Below are 12,330 nucleotides of genomic sequence, written 5' to 3'. Positions count from 1 at the left end.
AACCGAATAAAAACAAAACAAAAAATGTAAAAACTAAACATTTTTAAAGATTTTCAGTACATACTACAGTATATCAGTGTCTATTATTGGCATCAAGTAGTATTTAATGCAGGGGGTAAGTCTTTTTTATTCACAAAGTCGTTTGATGGAGTTCATTGGAAATTTGACCGTTTTAGTAACAGTTTCTTTTAGAACGGCTGGACCTAGATCTTTTGGGTCCTGATTAATTTCTGTAGATTTAGAATTTTCTAGGCAAGGAGATGGAGTCATTTTTAAATGGGCCCAATTTATTCTATACGAGCCAATATCTGTTTCATTGATATAAGAACAGGAACATAGTGTTGAATTTCCTATAACAATCCCAGACTGTCTTCTATCTGGTATTACAACATCATCTCCTTTCTGAAGAGTAATCAAAGGTTTTGCTGCGTGTCTTCGATCAAAATATATCTTTTGTGCCGTCTTTTTATTTTCCTCAAACTGATGTAGAGCCTGGCTAGGTATTAATATTGGATATAACTGGCATGCAGCTACAGGAACTTTTGTGTATAACCTTCTTCCCATCATTAACTCAGCTCGAGAATATCCATTGGAGAGAGGAGTAGCTTTATAATTTAATTGAACTAAATAAGGATCCTTGCTGCCTTATAACAGTCTTTTAACAGTTTGGACTGCTCTCTCTGCTTCTCAATTTCCTGATGAATGTCCAGGACTGCTTGTAAGATGACGGAAACCATATTCATTGGTAAATAGTTTGAACTCTTTTGATGTATAATAACTGGCGTTATGAGACCTAACAATTCTAGAAAATACCCGTTTCATCCTATCAATGACTTCCTTCGATGTTGTCATTTGTAAACTAGCCACCTCAATCCATCTTGAACAATACTCCACAAGAACAATACACTGTTTCCCCATGACCTTCAAAAACATCTGCAGTTATATATTGGCACGACCTTTGAGGAAGCATTGTTGACATTAACGGCTCCGGATGATTTTTCCTGTTGGCTTGACATCTCCGGCAATTTTCAATACATTCTTCAATGTTTTTCATTAATCCTGGCCACCATACCGTGTTCCGAGCCATAGCTTTACATTTGACAATACCTTGATGTTCTTCATGTATTCGATCTAATACATCCAATTTCATTGCAGAGGGAATCACTGCCCTAGTTCCCGTCATCAACAACCCTCCTACAACTCTCCTTTCTACTCGATAAGTGTAATATAGTCCAACAAATCCTTTAACGAAATGTTTATCAGGCCATGCTTCTGATGCATAGATCATAATTTGTCTACAAACTTCATCTTCTTGCTGATGATGTATAATTTCTTCCAACTTGCTATTGGTGATAGGTATTTCCTCTAGTATATGATTTGCATATAATTCCAATTCTTCGTAAAAAGTATATTCTTCCTTGTTATCCATTGGAGATCGTGAAAGTGTATCAGCCGTATTCAATTTTTTACCAGGAACATGTATTGTCGTAAAAGAATATCGCATTAGCTTCATCCTCATTTTTTGTGAAAACCTTATAAAATCTTTAAACATCAAAAATCTTAAATGTTAAATGGGATTACATACAGAGTTCTAATTTGTTCATTGACGCCCTGGGAAGTTGTAAACGTTAATTTCTTGTATAATATTGTACAGCTATGATGGCATATGTAAAAACTCACTTTTAATTAGCAAAACAAATAGTTTGAAACCCCTTATTTGAAAATATCATACATTTATCCAATTAATTAAAGTATTTATATCCATTTATAGGGATTACTGGTTAAATTATTCAATCTATATAGATTTTATTCAAAAATCACTCGAGGTTATGTGCTTAATATTTTAAACTTCCGTGATAATAATTATATTGTATATAAAATAAAAAATTTTAACACTCCAAAGGAGTCCCTTTTGCTTTGCTTATATACAAATAAAATACCAAGAATCTGTTTTTCTTCTTTATACAGAACACTTAAAACTAATAAAGGTTTTTATACATTTAAGTTATTTTTTTAAAGCATCGAATGGAATCCCTTATTTATAATTAATATCAAGTAGTGAATAAAATTATAATTATGTGGATTAATAACTTGCAAACCTATAGAAATTATTAAACTATGAAAAAACAAATTATACAATAAAATAAATAATAAAAGGGTTGTAATCAACACATAAAGTACTACCTGATTTATTTAAGAAACTTCAAAACTAAAACGTAAAAGTTGATAAACTTGTCTATCTTTATGTAATAATTAAAGTTATAAAAATGACCTTAAAATATGTATGAGAAAGTATAGCATAATTAATTAGTTGATATTATCCTTCTTTACTATTTTTTTGGAGTGATGTTCATCACTAGGAAAATAAAATTAATTGTAGGCCAAGTAAATTACAAAGTATTAACAAAGTTTAAAATGCAATATTTGTTCAATTTTCATACTTTTCTTTAAATATTAAGATTTGATCAAATTATTTAAATCAAACTTTAAGTAGATATAATTAATGTCATGTATTCTGATATATGTTCAGTCAACAGTGCCGAAATGTATTTGCAAGGGGCTTTTTGTTTAATGGTGACGTAATCAGGGGCCTTGTATTATTTTTTTGGGGAGGATTTTGACCTTGATTTTTCTTTTGGGAGTGAGAGGTGTTACAATTTTTCTAACAATTTTGACATAATTTTTTATAAATGCCAAATTAGAAAAAAAAATTACATTGAAAATTATTTAAGAAAGATGAAATTTGTTTATTGATATTGCTAATAATATGAAAATTCCTCATGATCATAGGAGCCAACGACCCTTTTGGTTCCAGGGTCATTATGCCAGTAGATCTAGATGGAATCCCAATCCCAGTTTTACACCCTTTTTATAATTAATTGTGTGTCTGCTGGAGACCATTATAGGATATAGAACTTACACATGACAATTTAATCTCTCTCTATTTGTGTTGGATCGGTCTAAAAAAAACTAAAAAGACTGCAGTTGTATCAATCCTGTTAAAATTTGTCAGTCCTAGGATCGCTCCTTATCGGTCTTTTATTCCTAACTACTACAACTGAAATGTTTCTTATTCCAGAGCCACCTGAATGGTAAAAAATCTGATATTTAATCATCTAATTTTATCAGGTATCACACTGTCACTATAATACAATTACTTGGCTACTAGCCATTTGCAATTAACGTATAATTACTTTATTCGCCCGTAAAATAAATAAAAGTATATTATGTATTATTTCACGGAAGATTTTAAAATAACTATCACAGCCTCAGCATAAGTTATTGACAAAATTGTTGCTCGAAATAGAATGTATTCTCACTTTTTTGTTATCACAAAGTTATGTTCCGTAACGCAACGTCTTTAGAAAAACTGTCATCTACTGACTATTCGAATCCACCTTTACTGAGACCGAGTCAAGACTGAGTCCTTGTGCTCCAAGCCTAAACATTCCAAGTCAGCTCAGAGTCCATAATATATAACTTGTTGAAACTCAAATACTTCAGATTCGTGTAAATACAATGTTAAGTAAAAATATTTATTTGCGACAACGCATTGTTATTTTTTATGTAACTGGGTTCATTTGAATTTCTACATTAATTGGACTTGCAGTACGATTAACTGGTAATCGATTTTACCGTTAAGTATAGGAAACAATGCAGATTAGAAACTGTGTCAATAACAACAATACTCCTTCAATTTAAATAATATTAAGTTCTACATGATTTATGATTCTGTCTATTCACTATTTTTTGTTTCATTTTTCTGAAAAAATAGAATATTAAAATATATTATTAAATAAACGGATTACTGTAACAAAAAATAGTTAATTCATCTTGTTGAGCAAATCTTAATGAAATTTTTAAATCATAAATATTCCGCAAAATTACTGTATAATTACAGGAATAAAGATAGTTAATGGGCATAAAAAATGTACTGCACTCTTATTACGTTTTCAATCAAATATAATAATCAAAATAAAACATTAAGAAAAATATTATTTTTTTAAATAATTTTAAAGATAATTTTCTCATGTTAAAAAGTTATATAAAGCTGCGCTTGGAAGATAATTGAAGAAGCAGATGAAATTTTCGAAAAAAAATTACATTTTCAAAACTTTTAGGCGACCTCAAAAACTTTTATGAGTTAATGAGAGCATATCATTTCCCAGTCTGTACACATTACGAGCTGTAATACAGCGTTACCCCGTCATATAAAAATTAATATTGTATTTGGATGTTTTCTACTTCTTTTCTTTAAGTTAGTGTTCTTTAGTTAAGTTGATTGTTTAAATTCGAATGAGCTATTTCTGTTAAGCTGTGTAAAATTACTAACAATTATCTATATTTTAACAAGGGCTAATTTGAAATAAATCAATAAAACACTGAAAAATGACAGTGGATAACACAATACATAGTAACTGTTAACGTCGTGTACACAGCAATTGGAATATAAACATCTATGTTTTAATTTGAACCCAGTTCTACAATTAAAGTTATATAATTTGTCTAAAAATAATTCGCTTAATTTGATTTTCAATTATGTTTAATCATCGAATATTACTCACAATATATAAAAAAAGGATTAACTATTTATATAATTTTTTTAAAATAAAAGACAATGACTTGACTCTCAATACTTGATTTTGAAAAGATTTAAAGAACACTAATGTAACAGGAATAGGGGATGTTAAAAGACATAGCAACACCTACTTCAATTATGTAATACAGCCATAATTTATAGCCGTAATTTCATACAATACTCCTGATTACAATGTACTCTTTATAAAAAGAGGGCGATTCTATTCAAATCATTGTTTATTTTACAAATGAATATACAAATATTACAAAGGGGGTCCACAGGATTATATACAATATATATATTTTTTTTTTTGGGGGGGGTTGGAATTTTTTGGAAAAAAATTTCAAATCCTAAATTTTTTGAAAAAAAATTCAAAAATCCCCACCTTTTCACAAAAAATAGAAACAATTAGGAAAAAAAATCAAAATTCAATAACTGTTCCCAAAAAATTAAATTTTTTGGAACAACAGAAAAAGTTAGGCAGAATGTTTTAAATGTCTCAATTTCCTCTCTTATTGGAAATTGAGATTGTGAGTGATGATAATTTTAATGCACAAGTTCACCTGCACAAACCGTGGGCTTGGTCTAGTTATTATAAGCTATTAGACGGGGTCCTTAATGTTCAATGAAGCGGTGGTGGTGGTTAATGACCCACCTTTTCGACCAGTGGTTCACTTGCATAACCCCTGGTCTATGCTGTATTATAGGATAGTGAAAGGGGACCTTGATGTTGATGCTCTTGAAACAGCGTGTCTTTTGAACCAAACGCGAGTTGCCTTTATTGTAAGATAGTAAAAGAGATCCTAGATGCTTAGGGAAGCTGTAGCAGGGGGTAATAATACACCTTTTCGACAATGGGCTCACTTACACAACTTGTGGGTGGGGTATATTATAGCGGTGGCGATGGAGTTTGATCCCATTTGCGGCCAATTGTTTAACTATCGTAACCCGTTGGCGGGGTGTATTATAATGTATTTTAAGGGGTTCCAGATACTCCAAATTATGGTAGCAAAAGGTCTAGATCCACCTTCAAAACCATTGACCGAGGTATATTTTGCAAAAAATAATGGAGTCTCTTGTGACAATTTCTTATCATACTATAGTTTGATTGTCTGAATACAATATAAACTATAATAATTTTTTTGACTAATTGGGCATTACTGGTGAGAGGAGCAGCCGCGATGGCACGACTCAAATGAAGCAGAATATGTTCAATACTGGCTCAGACACTCTATATTGAGTCTCTTAGAGAACTGTTAAATCTAGTGTTACAGTATGAATTCATATAAATATCTTAATATGTTTTTACCGTGTTTTATAAAATATTTACATTCGTCTCAAAATTAATAAACTACCTCATGGCATTAGGATGCTTAGTTCCCTGGTTGACTCAGAGTAGAATTGCGGATCGCCATCCAGGGGTGCCCACAAGGATTATAAATATATATTTTTTTTTTTTTTTGGGGGGGGGAAGCTTGTTTTTTTTGGATTTTTGAAAAAAAAACCCAGAAAATTTAATTTTTAGAAAAAAATTAGAAAATTTAATTTTTTTGAAAGTTAATATGAAAAATTAAAACTTCGAAAAAAATTTCAAAAAAGAATTTTTTTATTTATTCAAAATCCACAATTCATAAACAATAAATTTTTTCAAAATATTATATTTTTTGGAAAATAATTTCAAAACGTATATTCTCAAAAATTTGAAAAATTTCAATAAATTTCAAATATTATATTTTCTAATAATAAGAAAAAATTCCTAAATTTTTTTGGGAGGGGTACAACCCCTCCAGCCACCTCCTGCGGACGCCCCTGACATCATTAACTTTCCTGCCTATAATACGTATTTGTTATTTTCTGAGTGAGATTTGTATTTATTTCTTCCTCTCACGACTACATGCAGCTGATCTAATAAAACGAAGTCTTGTTCTTTTATTCAATAAAGTATATTGGAGCTAACAGGCTCTTTCCATAGCTATGATTCCTCTTGGCGTTTCTTTCTCTGGATTTCGGGTTCTTGTTTTCCATGGGTTTTACAATTATGGGAAATTCTCTTAATAAAATTCCTTGTGTGGGAATAAAAAATTTGCGTTATATTTGAAATTTATATAGTTAGTTTCAAAAAAGCTCCTGTTTTCTCATAAATAAAGTTATAACCCTAGGTCTCTGGAATTATATCTAAATCCACTTTGAATTAATTTTGGATTTTCCCCGACTTTTTAAAAATTATTTTTTTCTTCTTAAAAAAATATATAATTTATTTTCTGTGTATGTATTTATCATGTACTGTCTTATCCTGTAATTTTCCAAGATCTTGTTGAAGGGCATTTTCACAGAAAAAAATTGGAAATTATATCTAATATAAATTAAATCAATTATATTTTGTTATTTTGGTATAACAAAATATAAAAACATAAACAATTATTTGTTATCCTTGATAAAAAATTAGTGTCTCGTTATAAAGTGAAATATTTTACGTTTTTGACCAAAATTTTATTACGTACATTGAAATAAAATATGTATATAGGGGATTAATGCACAAAAATGCAATATTGTGTGAATAATTAGACCAAACAACTACGTTCTACCAACAATAAGAAATTATGGAAACTTGAAGGATAATGTATGTAGTATGTTTAAGATTTGCTTTGTTTTATTTGCAGTCTTTTTTTGTACAATTAAAGAGAGGCCTTGAGTTTAGAATACTAAAACAATGTTTTCAGGAGTATGATGCTTCGAAATTTCTGTGAGGTTATTTGATAAATGGGGCTTGTCAAACATGGATAATTAAAGCAACAAGGTTAGAAATTGCCACAAGATACTTTATACACGTAAAATAACAAAATGATTAGTGTTGTGTTCGAGTATTGCTCGAACTTAAAATAACAAAATAATCATAGACTTGAGTACAGAGAAATTTAAATTAATTAATTCTTATTTTAGACAAATAAAAATTAATTAATGATGTTTTCTTTTACTAGTACTAATCAAATCATTACTTAATTATACATAGGAGAGATGTATTCTAGCCTACCTTATGCAAGTACGAGTCCTTAGCATTTGAATCTATCAAGTCAGGGCTAGAGTTTTTCACTTGGGGGGAGGGAAATATTTTATGATTGAGATGTCATTTTTCGACTATGATATGAGCTGACTTAAAAAAAAATAAAGATAAGGCCCTTTTGATTTTCCACTAATGCCTTTTTAAAAATTAATTTGGTTGACCATTTTGGGAAAAAGTTCAAATATAAACATTTACTAATTCAATAATTAATGAAGGTATGCTATGCTATGCTTTTGTTATCAGCTGTGACCAATTTCAAATAATTATTGCATAATAATTCCATATTTGAACGAATTGACTTAGTATCAACATTTATTGTGCTTTTTTTCTGTTCGTTTTTGGAGGAAATGTTTCGAGATTTAATAAAGGTAATGGTGTGAACTATATTTCATGAAATAATATTTATCGAAGGGACACTATTTAGCTCTGAAGTTCCAATTGTACCGAAATTATAAATAGGTCTGGTAAAAATGGTTACTTGTTTAAACTAGTTACAATTTCTAAGTCTCTTTACGCTTAATTTAATTACATCAACATACGTTTTAATAAACAGCTATTAATTAATGTAATTATTTCATTTTGAACAGTCAAAACTACATATTTGTATTACTAATTTTCTAGCAATATACTTAACTGCACGCATTTGAACTCTTTGCAATGTAACACAAAATATTTATCAATGAATAAATTTAATTGAAAGTGTAGACTTTAAATTCTTAATCTCATTTTTGGGTTGCAATTTGTGCAAACCTTTTTATTCTTTTAAAAATATCTTTATTGAATTATAACATGATTTCTTGTTTCTTTGCCAGGGGCTTCTGCAGGGGAAGGGCTGTAGCACCCACCCAAATATGATAAAAATTTAATTTTTCAATTTTTTTTCCAAAAAAATTAATTATCTTTGAATAACAATGGATTTTTAAATTTTTTTTTCAAAAAATTTAATTATCTGTGAATAACATTGGATTTTTAATATTTTTTTCCCAAAAAATTTAATTATCGAAATTATTTGTAAACAGCTGTTAATTTTTAAAAATTTTTTCAAAAAAATTAAACATTTGGAATTTTATTCGAAAAAAATTCACTATTTATATTCATATTTTGTGAATAACTGTAGATTTTTCAAATTTTTTTCCAAACATTTTAATGTTTGAAATTTATTTAAAAATTTATAATTGAAATACTTTTTCAAAAACTCTAATTTTTCAAGTTTTTTTTCCAAAAAAATTAATTTTTTTGTGAACAGGAATAAATAAAATTTAATTATCTGTGAATAACATTGGAATTATAATATTTTTTTTCCAAAAAATTTAATTATCGAAATTATTTGTAAACAGCTGTTAATTTTTGAATTTTTTTTCAAAAAAATTAAACATTTGAAATTTTGTTCGAAAAAAATTCACTTTTTGTGAATAACTGTAGATTTTTCAAATTTTTTCCAAACAATTTAATGTTTGAATTTTTTTTTTTAAATTTATAATTGAAATACTTTTTCAAAAACTCTAATTTTTCAAGTTTTTTTTCCGAAAAAATTAATTTTTTGTGAACAAGAGTAGGTCTTTGGGATTTTTTTTTTTCAAATTTTAAAAAATTTACTATTTTTTTTCCAGTCCCTCCAAAATATAATCCTGTAGACGCCCATAAATAAAGTTCAAAACCTAATGTAATAAATTCAAATTTACGTCAAAGTACTACTTTAAATGATAACAGACATAACTTTATCTAAATCAGCAGAATACTATGGATAAAAAAAAAAAATAGTAATACAATTCGTGACTTCATATTGCATGATATCTGCTTTATGAGTTATTTTCATTCTTACGTCTCCCTCAAGGTGAAAAGGTCAGGATATAAAGAAATCATATTCCATAAATGTGTATGCATATATGTGTTATTTTTTATTAGAATTTCATTGCTTCAAAATTGCCTATTTACCTAGATATCAAGCCATGTATGTAAGTATGAGATTCAATTCTGCAGTTATTACTTATTTCCCCAATTATGTGTCTATAAAGGGATTTCATAACTCGGAAATGGAAAATAATTAAGAGGTAATTAGTTTTATCACTTTATAGAGCATTTTCATGTGACGTCATTATTGTTAATGTCAGCCATTTTGAAACATACGCCACAAGGAATGGGCTGGAGCTCCCCCAATTAAAGAATTTTTGCTAATGTAATATTTGAAATTTATTTAATTTTTCAATATTTTTGTAATTTCTCTGAATATCAATGGATCATTTAAATTTTTCTCAAAAAAATTAATATTTCAATTTTTTTTTCCCAAAAAATTTGTTTGTATGTGAACAGTTGTGGATTTTTGAATTTTGTTCCAAGAAATTAAATTTTGTTTTGAACAGCTGGGGATTTTTTAAATTTTTTTCCAAAAAATTAAATTTTTTGAGAAAAGCAATGGAAATTTAAGATTTGAAATTAATGTTTAAAATTTAATTTTTAAATATTTTTTTAACAGTTATGGGTTTTTTATTTTTTGAGAATAGCTATGGATTTATGAAATTTTGTTTCAAAAAATTTATTATTTGAATTTTTTTACACCAAAAAAATTATATTTAAAATTTAATTGTCGAAATAAAAAATAAGAAATTGAAACCTTTGCATAGAGTTGTCCCATACCATACCAAAATTTACTAAACTAGATAATTGGATGAGTGTAAAATAATTTTTTTTTTGGTAACGTTTCCGTCGTCATTGAATATGTATTCAAATTTATTTAATATACAAATTAATCGATGGAATTAAACATTGACAAAAGAATTTACAGTAATATTTGTTTTACGATTGAATAAAATTGGTTCAGGATTCTCATTCTAAATTAAAAGGAAGGAATAAATAGAGTTTTAATATTTAAATTCTTTGATAAATATCACTGAAAACCATTATTATTTATTACAAATATATTTATATATTCAAATGTTATTCTTTCATATTAGAAAAATACACATACAAATTCGTTGAAAGAGCCTTTAAGTCACTTGTTATGGTTCTCATAACTTGACTTGATACATTGGAAGTATGAATTCACAGTCCTATATATACAACTTCGAGCCCTTCAGGTAACTACGTAACGCAGCCTGATTCGTTCTCTTTGGACAAGAAAGAAGGTTTATGAAGAGACGAAGACCATTGTTCTTTTGCAATTTCAGATTGCTCCAGCTGTACTGAGCTTTACAGTTTTCCTCGCACTCTCCGAAGACTTGACCTTTGACAACATCCCTGAATCCTTTGAGTAGTTTGTCGCGCACAGTATAGCGCCTCTTCGTCTGACACATCCTGGAAAATAACGAAGAGGTAATCCCTGCTCTGTTCTAATATTGTGATTGTTCGTAAATCCTTGAGTAACGGGAGAATGAAGTGATTAGCTCTTCTTCCATTCGAACAGCTGTCGTTTTTTCTTTTATCTTAATACATATTAATATTGGTGATAATGATTTTATCAATTTAAAAGAATCTTGCAATTTTTTCCACTTATACATTTTTTCCTTTTTTCTTTCTCCTGCCATTTTTTCCTAAAATCCATCTGACATAAGCTTAAAGATACTAAAAGTAAAGAAGCGTCTATATCAATCAATAATGTTTTTTCTGATCTCTAATTCTGATTCGTCTGAAATATGTATATGGACTATTTTCATCTCTTGCACAGATCATTGTTATCATATCTCTCTAAATATCCATTATAATATTCAATTAAATTCAGGCTCTACTCCTTTGGTTTCCTTTCTGAGTGGCAAAATTCGGTAAAATTTGTGGATTAGCGCAGCTGGACGTCCCAATTGTACTCTAACAGATCATTCAATATTTATTTGAATAACAAAAATACTTGTTTCAGGCTCACTTTGATGAGAATATGTTTCCTTGTCGACAATAGAAAGTCAATGGCTATTGACTAACGATGCAATTATAACTCTTTCCGATTATAAGAAGAAAATGAATAGTCAAAAACTTTGATTAAATATGAATAGAAAACAAGAAGAGCTCACAAGAAATAAATCCAACCTTATTTTATGCCATTCATGCTCCAATAACTTTTCATATTCACCCAATAATGATAGGGAAGAAGGCGTTTTTACGGATCAACCATGTGAGTAATCTACTTTTTATGAATCGACGGTTGAAGAGGAGTCTCTGTCGTTGTATTACAAAAAGATTAAAAAAAATCTCTTGAAATAATATACAAATTATAAATATATATTATGTATGAATAAAGTTGTACGAGAAACGAATGCACAACTTGAACCAAATCTAGTAAATATTTTTTGATTAATAACATATGATGTAAAACAAATATAGCTTTTATTTAAAAATGTAACCAAAGTAAAGACCAGTAAACAATATGTATATAATTAATGGAGAAATTATTTAACATCTTGTCTAAATAATAATACAAAAATACATTATTAACTATATTGAAATCAAACTATAATTTTTAATTTACCATAAATTTGAATTTATAATTTGTTAGTCACAAAATAATGGAAGAGTTAAACATTTATTCATCATTAAGAGCTTTATACATACAAAAGTATAAAGCAATTATTTATTTAGGAGCCCAATTCAGAATATGGTTTTCAAACGTATTAATCCATTTCTCAACCATGAGAATAAATTATATCGTATTTGTGGAATGATAACACAGAGATCCCATTGAATGTACATCGATGTAAATGACTTA

At 28.3% G+C, this 12,330-nt stretch overlaps 1 long non-coding RNA gene across 1 annotated transcript; it reads left to right on the top strand.

Annotated features, from left to right (window-relative positions):
• The first annotated feature begins 10,408 nt into the window (after positions 1–10,408).
• On the top strand, positions 10,409–12,108 carry LOC121132248 (uncharacterized). The gene is made up of 3 exons (XR_005869280.2): positions 10,409–10,949; positions 11,356–11,433; positions 11,488–12,108. It is a non-coding gene; the product is annotated as an uncharacterized lncRNA (long non-coding RNA).
• The last annotated feature ends 222 nt before the right edge of the window (positions 12,109–12,330 follow it).

This window comes from Lepeophtheirus salmonis, chromosome 2 (genome assembly GCF_016086655.4).
Source record: "Lepeophtheirus salmonis chromosome 2, UVic_Lsal_1.4, whole genome shotgun sequence".
Lineage (NCBI taxonomy): Eukaryota > Metazoa > Arthropoda > Copepoda > Siphonostomatoida > Caligidae > Lepeophtheirus > Lepeophtheirus salmonis.
The sequence above is the reverse complement of the archived record's forward strand: the minus strand, read 5'-3'. Positions and strand labels throughout refer to the sequence as shown.